Source organism: Coregonus clupeaformis, unplaced genomic scaffold (assembly GCF_020615455.1).
Source record: "Coregonus clupeaformis isolate EN_2021a unplaced genomic scaffold, ASM2061545v1 scaf0274, whole genome shotgun sequence".
In the NCBI taxonomy this organism is placed as follows: Eukaryota; Metazoa; Chordata; class Actinopteri; order Salmoniformes; family Salmonidae; genus Coregonus; species Coregonus clupeaformis.
The window spans coordinates 91122-103585 of record NW_025533729.1 but is presented as its reverse complement, the minus strand read 5'-3'; the positions used below and the strand labels follow the sequence as shown (position 1 = coordinate 103585).

Below are 12464 nucleotides of genomic sequence, written 5' to 3'. Positions count from 1 at the left end.
AGTTCTCCATCTAAATCTGTAGTGACAGAAGGAAGGAGTTCTCCATCTAAATCTGTAGTGACAGAAGGAAGGAGTTCTCCATCTAAATCTGTAGTGACAGAAGGAAGGAGTTCTCCATCTAAATCTGTAGTGACAGAAGGAAGGAGTTATCCATCTAAATCTGTAGTGACAGAAGGAAGGAGTTATCCATCTAAATCTGTAGTGACAGAAGGAAGGAGTTCTCCATCTAAATCTGTAGTGACAGAAGGAAGGAGTTCTCCATCTAAATCTGTAGTGACAGAAGGAAGGAGTTATCCATCTAAATCTGTAGTGACAGAAGGAAGGAGTTCTCCATCTAAATCTGTAGTGACAGAAGGAAGGAGTTCTCCATCTAAATCTGTAGTGACAGAAGGAAGGAGTTCTCCATCTAAATATGTAGTGACAGAAGGAAGGAGTTCTCCATCTAAATCTGTAGTGACAGAAGGAAGGAGTTCTCCATCTAAATCTGTAGTGACAGAAGGAAGGAGTTCTCCATCTAAATCTGTAGTGACAGAAGGAAGGAGTTCTCCATCTAAATCTGTAGTGACAGAAGGAAGGAGTTCTCCATCTAAATCTGTAGTGACAGAAGGAAGGAGTTCTCCATCTAAATCTGTAGTGACAGAAGGAAGGAGTTCTCCATCTAAATCTGTAGTGACAGAAGGAAGGAGTTCTCCATCTAAATCTCTAGTGACAGAAGGAAGGAGTTCTCCATCTAAATCTGTAGTGACAGAAGGAAGGAGTTCTCCATCTAAATCTGTAGTGACAGAAGGAAGGAGTTATCCATCTAAATCTGTAGTGACAGAAGGAAGGAGTTCTCCATCTAAATCTGTAGTGACAGAAGGAAGGAGTTATCCATCTAAATCTGTAGTGACAGAAGGAAGGAGTTCTCCATCTAAATCTGTAGTGACAGAAGGAAGGAGTTCTCCATCTAAATCTGTAGTGACAGAAGGAAGGAGTTCTCCATCTAAATCTGTAGTGACAGAAGGAAGGAGTTCTCCATCTAAATCTGTAGTGACAGAAGGAAGGAGTTCTCCATCTAAATCTGTAGTGACAGAAGGAAGGAGTTATCCATCTAAATCTGTAGTGACAGAAGGAAGGAGTTCTCCATCTAAATCTGTAGTGACAGAAGGAAGGAGTTCTCCATCTAAATCTGTAGTGACAGAAGGAAGGAGTTATCCATCTAAATCTGTAGTGACAGAAGGAAGGAGTTCTCAATCTAAATCTGTAGTGACAGAAGGAAGGAGTTCTCCATCTAAATCTGTAGTGACAGAAGGAAGGAGTTATCCATCTAAATCTGTAGTGACAGAAGGGAGGAGTTATCTATCTAAATCTGTAGTGACAGAAGGAAGGAGTTATCCATTTAAATCTGTAGTGACAGAAGGAAGGAGTTCTCCATCTAAATCTGTAATGACAGAAGGAAGGAGTTATCCATCTAAATCTGTAGTGACAGAAGGAAGGAGTTCTCCATCTAAATCTGTAGTGACAGAAGGAAGGAGTTATCCATCTAAATCTGTAGTGACAGAAGGAAGGAGTTATCCATCTAAATCTGTAGTGACAGAAGGAAGGAGTTCTCCATCTAAATCTGTAGTGACAGAAGGAAGTAGTTATCCATCTAAATCTGTAGTGACAGAAGGAAGGAGTTCTCCATCTAAATCTGTAGTGACAGAAGGAAGGAGTTATCCATCTAAATCTGTAGTGACAGAAGGAAGGAGTTCTCCATCTAAATCTGTAGTGACAGAAGGAAGGAGTTAACCATCTAAATCTGTAGTGACAGAAGGAAGGAGTTCTCCATCTAAATCTGTAGTGACAGAAGGAAGGAGTTCTCCATCTAAATCTGTAGTGACAGAAGGAAGGAGTTCTCCATCTAAATCTGTAGTGACAGAAGGAAGGAGTTCTCCATCTAAATCTGTAGTGACAGAAGGAAGGAGTTATCCATCTAAATCTGTAGTGACAGAAGGAAGGAGTATCCATCTAAATCTGTAGTGACAGAAGGAAGGAGTTCTCCATCTAAATCTGTAGTGACAGAAGGAAGGAGTTCTCCATCTAAATCTGTAGTGACAGAAGGAAGGAGTTCTCCATCTAAATCTGTAGTGACAGAAGGAAGGAGTTCTCCATCTAAATCTGTAGTGACAGAAGGAAGGAGTTATCCATCTAAACCTGTAGTGACAGAAGGAAGGAGTTCTCCATCTAAATCTGTAGTGACAGAAGGAAGGAGTTATCCATCTAAATCTGTAGTGACAGAAGGAAGGAATTCTCCATCTAAATCTGTAGTGACAGAAGTAAGGAGTTATCCATCTAAATCTGTAGTGACAGAAGGAAGGAGTTATCCTTCTAAATCTGTAGTGACAGAAGGAAGGAGTTCTCCATCTAAATCTGTAGTGACAGAAGGAAGGAGTTCTCCATCTAAATCTGTAGTGACAGAAGGAAGGAGTTCTCCAACTAAATCTGTAGTGACAGAAGGAAGGAGTTCTCCATCTAAATCTGTAGTGACAGAAGGAAGGAGTTCTCCATCTAAATCTGTAGTGACAGAAGGAAGGAGTTCTCCATCTAAATCTGTAGTGACAGAAGGAAGGAGTTCTCCATCTAAATATGTAGTGACAGAAGGAAGGAGTTCTCCATCTAAATCTGTAGTGACAGAAGGAAGGAGTTCTCCATCTAAATCTGTAGTGACAGAAGGAAGGAGTTCTCCATCTAAATCTGTAGTGACAGAAGGAAGGAGTTCTCCATCTAAATCTGTAGTGACAGAAGGAAGGAGTTCTCCATCTAAATCTGTAGTGACAGAAGGAAGGGAGTTCTCCATCTAAATCTGTAGTGACAGAAGGAAGGAGTTCTCCATCTAAATCTGTAGTGACAGAAGGAAGGAGTTCTCCATCTAAATCTGTAGTGACAGAAGGAAGGAGTTCTCCATCTAAATCTGTAGTGACAGAAGGAAGGAGTTCTCCATCTAAATCTGTAGTGACAGAAGGAAGGAGTTATCCATCTAAATCTGTAGTGACAGAAGGAAGGAGTTATCCATCTAAATCTGTAGTGACAGAAGGAAGGAGTTATCCATCTAAATCTGTAGTGACAGAAGGAAGGAGTTCTCCATCTAAATCTGTAGTGACAGAAGGAAGGAGTTCTCCATCTAAATCTGTAGTGACAGAAGGAAGGAGTTCTCCATCTAAATCTGTAGTGACAGAAGGAAGGAGTTCTCCATCTAAATCTGTAGTGACAGAAGGAAGGAGTTCTCCATCTAAATCTGTAGTGACAGAAGGAAGGAGTTATCCATCTAAATCTGTAGTGACAGAAGGAAGGAGTTCTCCATCTAAATCTGTAGTGACAGAAGGAAGGAGTTCTCCATCTAAATCTGTAGTGACAGAAGGAAGGAGTTCTCCATCTAAATCTGTAGTGACAGAAGGAAGGAGTTCTCCATCTAAATCTGTAGTGACAGAAGGAAGGAGTTATCCATCTAAATCTGTAGTGACAGAAGGAAGGAGTTCTCCATCTAAATCTGTAGTGACAGAAGGAAGGAGTTATCCATCTAAATCTGTAGTGACAGAAGGAAGGAGTTATCTATCTAAATCTGTAGTGACAGAAGGAAGGAGTTATCCATTTAAATCTGTAGTGACAGAAGGAAGGAGTTCTCCATCTAAATCTGTAATGACAGAAGGAAGGAGTTATCCATCTAAATCTGTAGTGACAGAAGGAAGGAGTTCTCCATCTAAATCTGTAGTGACAGAAGGAAGGAGTTATCCATCTAAATCTGTAGTGACAGAAGGAAGGAGTTATCCATCTAAATCTGTAGTGACAGAAGGAAGGAGTTCTCCATCTAAATCTGTAGTGACAGAAGGAAGTAGTTATCCATCTAAATCTGTAGTGACAGAAGGAAGGAGTTCTCCATCTAAATCTGTAGTGACAGAAGGAAGGAGTTATCCATCTAAATCTGTAGTGACAGAAGGAAGGAGTTCTCCATCTAAATCTGTAGTGACAGAAGGAAGGAGTTATCCATCTAAATCTGTAGTGACAGAAGGAAGGAGTTCTCCATCTAAATCTGTAGTGACAGAAGGAAGGAGTTCTCCATCTAAATCTGTAGTGACAGAAGGAAGGAGTTCTCCATCTAAATCTGTAGTGACAGAAGGAAGGAGTTCTCCATCTAAATCTGTAGTGACAGAAGGAAGGAGTTATCCATCTAAATCTGTAGTGACAGAAGGAAGGAGTTCTCCATCTAAATCTGTAGTGACAGAAGGAAGGAGTTCTCCATGTAGTGACAGAAGGAAGGAGTTCTCCATCTAAATCTGTAGTGACAGAAGGAAGGAGTTCTCCATCTAAATCTGTAGTGACAGAAGGAAGGAGTTCTCCATCTAAATCTGTAGTGACAGAAGGAAGGAGTTATCCATCTAAATCTGTAGTGACAGAAGGAAGGAGTTCTCCATCTAAATCTGTAGTGACAGAAGGAAGGAGTTCTCCATCTAAATCTGTAGTGACAGAAGGAAGGAGTTATCCATCTAAATCTGTAGTGACAGAAGGAAGGAGTTCTCCATCTAAATCTGTAGTGACAGAAGGAAGGAGTTCTCCATCTAAATCTGTAGTGACAGAAGGAAGGGAGTTCTCCATCTAAATCTGTAGTGACAGAAGGAAGGAGTTATCCATCTAAATCTGTAGTGACAGAAGGAAGGAGTTCTCCATCTAAATCTGTAGTGACAGAAGGAAGGAGTTCTCCATCTAAATCTGTAGTGACAGAAGGAAGGAGTTCTCCATCTAAATCTGTAGTGACAGAAGGAAGGAGTTCTCCATCTAAATCTGTAGTGACAGAAGGAAGGAGTTATCCATCTAAATCTGTAGTGACAGAAGGAAGGAGTTCTCCATCTAAATCTGTAGTGACAGAAGGAAGGAGTTCTCCATCTAAATCTGTAGTGACAGAAGGAAGGAGTTCTCCATCTAAATCTGTAGTGACAGAAGGAAGGAGTTCTCCATCTAAATCTGTAGTGACAGAAGGAAGGAGTTATCCATCTAAATCTGTAGTGACAGAAGGAAGGAGTTCTCCATCTAAATCTGTAGTGACAGAAGGAAGGAGTTCTCCATGTAGTGACAGAAGGAAGGAGTTCTCCATCTAAATCTGTAGTGACAGAAGGAAGGAGTTCTCCATCTAAATCTGTAGTGACAGAAGGAAGGAGTTCTCCATCTAAATCTGTAGTGACAGAAGGAAGGAGTTATCCATCTAAATCTGTAGTGACAGAAGGAAGGAGTTCTCCATCTAAATCTGTAGTGACAGAAGGAAGGAGTTCTCCATCTAAATCTGTAGTGACAGAAGGAAGGAGTTCTCCATCTAAATCTGTAGTGACAGAAGGAAGGAGTTCTCCATCTAAATCTGTAGTGACAGAAGGAAGGAGTTCTCCATCTAAATCTGTAGTGACAGAAGGAAGGAGTTCTCCATCTAAATCTGTAGTGACAGAAGGAAGGAGTTATCCATCTAAATCTGTAGTGACAGAAGGAAGGAGTTCTCCATCTAAATCTGTAGTGACAGAAGGAAGGAGTTCTCCATCTAAATCTGTAGTGACAGAAGGAAGGAGTTCTCCATCTAAATCTGTAGTGACAGAAGGAAGGAGTTCTCCATCTAAATCTGTAGTGACAGGAGGAAGGAGTTATCCATCTAAATCTGTAGTGACAGGAGGAAGGAGTTCTCCATCTAAATCTGTAGTGACAGAAGGAAGGAGTTCTCCATCTAAATCTGTAGTGACAGAAGGAAGGAGTTCTCCATCTAAATCTGTAGTGACAGGAGGAAGGAGTTCTCCATCTAAATCTGTAGTGACAGAAGGAAGGAGTTCTCCATCTAAATCTGTAGTGACAGAAGGAAGGAGTTCTCCATCTAAATCTGTAGTGACAGAAGGAAGGAGTTCTCCATCGAAATCTGTAGTGACAGAAGGAAGGAGTTCTCCATCTAAATCTGTAGTGACAGAAGGAAGGAGTTCTCCATCTAAATCTGTAGTGACAGAAGGAAGGAGTTCTCCATCTAAATCTGTAGTGACAGAAGGAAGGAGTTCTCCATCCCTGTGACCGGGCATGGTATCTCATACTTCTATAGGTTAGTAACCATTTTAGGTAATGCAGTATTTTTTTTACAAAGGGCTTTATAATTGAATAGAATATAATGTTTTGCTCTACACAAATCACAATAAATAAAACATATTGTAACATTTAATGACAACTGCCTTGATATTTTGTTAAGTGAATTATTTAACAAACTATTTAAGTGTCTCTGTGCGTCTCCCAAAAAGGTTGTAAGTCTTTTGGGATTTAAGTAACGGCCAGAGTCCCGGTCTGCATGGTCAGAGATATTTATTCATTGAGAATTCTGCCATCACAATTTCAGAGTCCATCTTTTATACTCATACGTCATACAAAAAGAAATCCCTTCCCTCTGTATGCGGGCTGTAGTTTTCCACTCTAAAACTGCTCTACTGACCTTCAGTTCACACACACACACATATACACACATGCATACACACATACATACACACACACACACACATATCCTACTCCCTGCTTTACTCAGTTATTGCCATTCTCACAATATTCTGCACCATGTTTTCATAACAGTTTCTCCCCTCCCTAAATTGGGAGGCCTCTTTATCTTAGTTTCTCAGTTGTCTTTGTTGTCTGGCCTGACTCTTACTCACATTGCTAAATAGTGGCTCAATGCCATAGCCTTTACTGGTCCTACACTCACACATTATGCACAGTTTCAGGGTGTAATAATTAGTCATTAATAATTAATCTATCATATTTGCAGTTTGTTTGTAACACCAAATCATTTTCCTTTAATGCATTTAGTGGTTACACACTAAAAACTAAAGGTTCTATGTAGTGCCAAAAAAGGGTTCGCTATGGTTACAGCCCTTTTTGTGTCTATAAAGAGCCCTTTGTTATGGTTCTTTATAGAACCTTTATAGAGAATGGTTCACTAAAGAACCTTCCTCAATCTCAAAGGTTCTTTGTAGATCCTTTTGAAGAACATTACAGTTTTTTTTGTATTCTGGTTAGCCATATACTATATTGTTAAAATTCCATAGGTGTTATATTTAACAGTCTAGCAGACGCTCTTATGCAGAGCAACATAGGGCAATTAGGGTGAAGTGCCTTGCTCAAGGGCACATTGGCTGATTTTTCACCTAGTCGGCTCGGGGATTCGAAACAGCGACCTTTCAGTTACTGGCTCTTAATGCTAGGCTACCTGCCGTGACAAGTTGCTCTCAAACTGCTGCGGGTCACTGTAGTGATGGAAAAACAAAGCTTCCTGAAGCAATGAGGCTTTCCAACAAATTGTGTCAATTAGGTTAATTGCTCTGAGCTTCTTTATTCATTCACAATGCACATTAGTTACATCTGCTGGTCAACAATAAATAGCAATGTGTGATTATCAGATAGAGGTTTTTTTTTCTCCACTGATTTTATCAAAACTCTGTGGTGGTAAGTCGTTGGCTTTAATAGCCTACAGTCAGTTCACATCTTACATCATGCTGCGTTTTCTGCCTTCAAGTGGACTATTTTTCAAAAATGGAATCTATGGCATTATTGAGGATGTTTAAGAGAGAAGCTTATACTATACTAAATAAAACAAATTATTTGAACAACAGTGCAGAAAGTGTGGTTTCACAAAACTATTTTCAAAATAGTGTCTCTTCAACCGGATTCGAACTCATACTCCCACATCCCGGAATGTTCCATAGTTCCCTACTCTACCTGCTAAGATACCAGTCAGGTGAAATTATTTGTACAAAATCCTAACTAACTGTATAAGTATGGTATCCAGTAGCAGTCGGTGTTTGAAAGCAGCATAATCGAAGAAAGCATCGGAACCACGGTGAAATCAGTGGGATCTCGCATTTTGCAACACATGGTTTGAAAAAGCATGTGATCAAACGAAGCTTCGGACATCATTGATGACGTACTTCTGATAAAGTGATACACTTATCGGCACACTGATTCGAAGTTAGCTGCTTAGCGATTTCAACGCATGCCTTGGAGCTTCAGTATGAAACGTAACATCACTAGATCACTGAGGAGAGAATTGAGAACCACTGACTTAGTCAACAGTTCTCAATTGACACAAGGCCATACGTGAGTCGTTCACAAGACACCGTCACTGGCCATAGTCCTACAAAACTGTGTGTATTAACAGTCATTGCAGAACACAACACATTAGATAAACGTCAATGGTACTCACTCACTGTTACACAAAAAGAGCTTTGAACAAACCACTCCGCAAAAATATTCTAATGAGCCACTGCCCCTGTCACGATCGTTGACTGAAGACACGGACCAAGGCGCAGCGTGATAAGCGTACATACTTTTATTTAACGTACTAACGACAAAAACAACAAACAAACGACACGTGAAGTCCTGAGGTTATAACACAACAAACCTTTACAGATCAAGATCCCACAAAGACTAGTGCAAAACAGGCTGCCTAAGTATGGTCCCCAATTAGAGACAACGAGCTACAGCTGCCTCTGATTGGGAACCACCCTGGCCAACATAGAAATCAACGATCTAGAACAAAAACATAGAAAAACTAAACATAGCAAATCCACACCCTGGCTCAACATTTAAGAGTCCCCAGAGCCAGGGCGTGACAGCCCCTACATTTTAATTATCACTAAAACGCAAATAACCCTTTTTGTGAACTGCAAAGAACCATTGAAGGTCTTGAAGGGTTCTTTGAGTCATTATGGTTCCACATAGAACCATCACCCTTCCCAAAGAACCCTTGGAACCCACTTTTCTTAGTGTGTACATTCTATACTTTTGAAGATTTCTACAATCTGAGTTCATATAGTTTAGTAATACCACTGTGGACATGTTTCTACAACCTGAGTTCATATAGTTTAGTAATACCACTGTGGACATGTTTCTACAACCTTCTGAGTTCATATAGTTTAGTAATACCACTGTGGACATGTTTCTACAACCTTCTGAGTTCATATAGTTTAGTAATACCACTGTGGACATGTTTCTACAACCTTCTGAGTTCATATAGTTTAGTAATACCACTGTGGACATGTTTCTACAACCTTCTGAGTTCATATAGTTTAGTAATACCACTGTGGACATGTTTCTACAACCTTCTGAGTTCATATAGTTTAGTAATACCACTGTGGACATGTTTCTACAACCTTCTGAGTTCATATAGTTTAGTAATACCACTGTGGACATGTTTCTACTACCTGAGTTCATATAGTTTAGTAATACCACTCTGGACATGTTATCCATTCCAGAGGCTACTACCACACTCAGAGAGCAGAGTATACTGTTCCCAGCTGTCTGTCTATGAACAGTATTAACATCTACAATCTCTCTCTCCTTTATCTCTGTAGTGGATGGTCTACTCTGTTAGAGGATCAGTCCAGGTGTGCAGTGTGTCAGCAGGTGCTGAGGGATCCAGTCTCTATCACCTGTGGACACAGGTTCTGCAGACAGTGCATCACCAGATACTGGGAGAAACCTGCTCCTTCAGGAGACTATGACTGTCCTCAGTGTAGAAAGAGATCCAGAACACGTCCTGTACTACAGCACCTGAGTCAAGCCAATAAAACACGAGGCTCTGAAAACAGTAAGACCACTTGCACACGTGGGCCAAGTCAATACCTTAATATGATTTACAGTAGGTAACTACAATATTATGAGATAATAGAAGTTACTGTAGTTGTGGAAGGCCCACTTTTCATCCTGTCAATGAATGTTTCTGATACACATCATTTTCCCTCTTCCCTTGTAGTGGATGACAGCCTGCAGAGAGCTATAGTAAACCATAAAGACAGTCTGAAAAGGAGGTATGAATGTGTGATAGAAGGCATGGAAAAAGCAGGGAACCAAACTCCCCTCAACAGGATTTACACAGAGCTCTACATCACAGAAGGAGAGAGTGAAGGGGTTAACAATGAACATGAGGTGTGGCAGCTAGAGACAGCATCCAGGACACCAACATCACATGACACAGCAATCCACTGCAATGACATATTTAAACCCTTACCAGGCCAAGAGAGAAGCATCAGAACTGTGCTGACGAAGGGCATCGCTGGCATCGGAAAAACAGTCTCTGTGCAGAAGTTCATCCTAGACTGGGCTGAAGAGAAGGCGAACCAAGATGTGGATATCATATTTGTGCTTCCTTTCCGGGAGCTGAACTTGATTAAAGATCTCCAGTACAGTCTTCTCAGACTTTTAAATGGCTTCCACACAGAACTAGACATAGGCAATGCAAAGAAACTCACTGCCTGTAAAGCTATGTTCATCTTTGATGGTTTGGATGAAAGCAGACTTCCATTGGATTTCCAGCACAACGAAAAGGTATCTGATGTCACCCAGACATCGTCTGTCGATGTTCTGCTGACAAACCTCATCAAGGGGAATCTGCTTCCCTCTGCTCTCCTATGGATAACCTCCCCGACCAGCAGCAACCAATCAGATCCCCCTAAGTGTGGTTGACCAGGTGACAGAGGTACGAGGGTTCAATGACCCACAGAAGGAGGAGTACTTCAGGAAGAGATTCAGTGATCAGGACCTGGCCAGCAGAATCATCTCACACATAAAGACATCAAGGAGCCTCCACATCATGTGCCACATGCCAGTGTTCTGTTGGATTTCTGCAATAGTCCTTGAACACATGTTGAGTACAGACAAGAGGAGAGAGATGCCCACGACTCTGACTGAGATGTCAATACACTTCCTGCTCATTCAGACCAGCCTGAAGAACCAGAAATATCATGGAAGAGTTGAGATGGATCAACAGGAGCTCATGGAGTCAGATAAGGAAATTCTTCTGAAGCTGGGGAAGCTGGCGTTTGAAAATCTGGAGAAGGGTAATCTCATGTTCTATGAAGAAGACCTGAAAGAGTGTGGCATTGATGTCAAAGAAGCCTCAGTGTACTCAGGAGTGTGCACACAAATCTTTAAAGAAGAGTCTGTGTTATTTCAGAGAGTGGTGTACTGCTTTGTTCATCTGAGCATTCAGGAGTTTCTCTCAGCTGTCTACATGTACCATTGTTACACAACCAAGAACATGGATGCACTGAAGCCTTTCCTCAAGAGAAAGTCTAGAGCTGCATCTGAAGAGCTAACCTTGCATGAGCTGCTGAAGAGTACCGTGGATAAAGCCTTGGAGAGCAAGAACGGACACCTGGACCTCTTTGTCCGCTTCCTTCATGGCATGTCACTGGAGTCCAATCAGAAACTCCTACGAGGTCTGGTGACACAGACAGAAAGCAGTCCAGACAGCGTCCAGAAAACAATCCGATCCCTTAAGGTGATGCAGAGGAAGAACATCTCCCCTGAGAGGTGCATCAATCTCTTCCACTGTCTGATAGAGATGAAAGACCATTCAGTACAGGAGGAAATCCAAGCGTATCTGAGGTCAGAGAAGAGATCCAAAAACCTCACACTTTCTCAGTGTTCAGCACTGGCCTACATGCTACAGATATCAGAGGAGGTTCTGGATGTGTTTGACCTGAAGGTATACAAGACATCAGAGGAGGGTCGTAGGAGACTGCTCCCAGCTGTGAGAGGCTGCAGGAAAGCTCTGTAAGTATTCATGGAAATATCCCACACCAAAATACATTGTAGTTACAGCAGCATTTCTATTGGCTGACTGGCTCTGTAAGTACTCATGTGACTATCCCTCAGACCAAACTTTACTGTAGGTAAGAACAACAATATTTTCATTGGCTGACTAAACTTTCTATCAGCTGAAAAGTCTTAAACAAACGGATCAGAAAAGTTGTAGCATTGAGACATCTATACACAGTGTTCACATTATTAGTGCAGGGGTAACAGTGTAAGCAGGGAAGCTAAATGTAACATTTTAAAACAACCTGTCCCTCATGGTATTTACTCTGTTGACAGACTCACTGGCTGTAAACTCACAGACACATCCTGTGAAGTGTTGGCCTCAGTTCTCAGTTCAAACCCTCAAACCTGAGAGAGATGGATCTGAGTGACAATGACCTGAAGGATTCAGGAGTGAAGCTGCTCTCTGCTGGACTGGGGGATCCCCACTGTAAACTGGAGACTCTGAGGTCAGTATTCCTGTAGTTGGTCAACAAGTGATAACTGTTCAACAGATCCACATGTGTTTACCAGGCACACATAGTCCACACCATATGTGTTTGGACAGTGAAGCTTACAGGTTTACATTTGGTGCTATGCTCCATCATTTTGGATATGAAATTGTTTCATATTAGGCGACCGTACAGAATGTCACTTTTTATTTGCGGGTATTCATACATACCTGTTTTACTGTTTAGAAATGAAAGCACTTAATGTATCTAGTTCTCCCATTTGAAAAAGTCATAAGTAATTTAGTCCAAAGTTTAGTATTTGGTCCAATATTCCTTACCCGCAGTGATTACATCAAGCTTGTGATTCTACAAACTTGTTGAACACATTTGCCGTTTGTTTTGGTTGTGTTTTGG

The 12464-nt window shown here is 41.2% G+C and overlaps 1 pseudogene; it reads left to right on the top strand.

The window, feature by feature from the left end:
- Positions 1–9587: 9587 nt before the first annotated feature.
- Positions 9588–11578, top strand: LOC121558607 (annotated as a pseudogene).
- Positions 11579–12464: the final 886 nt, after the last annotated feature.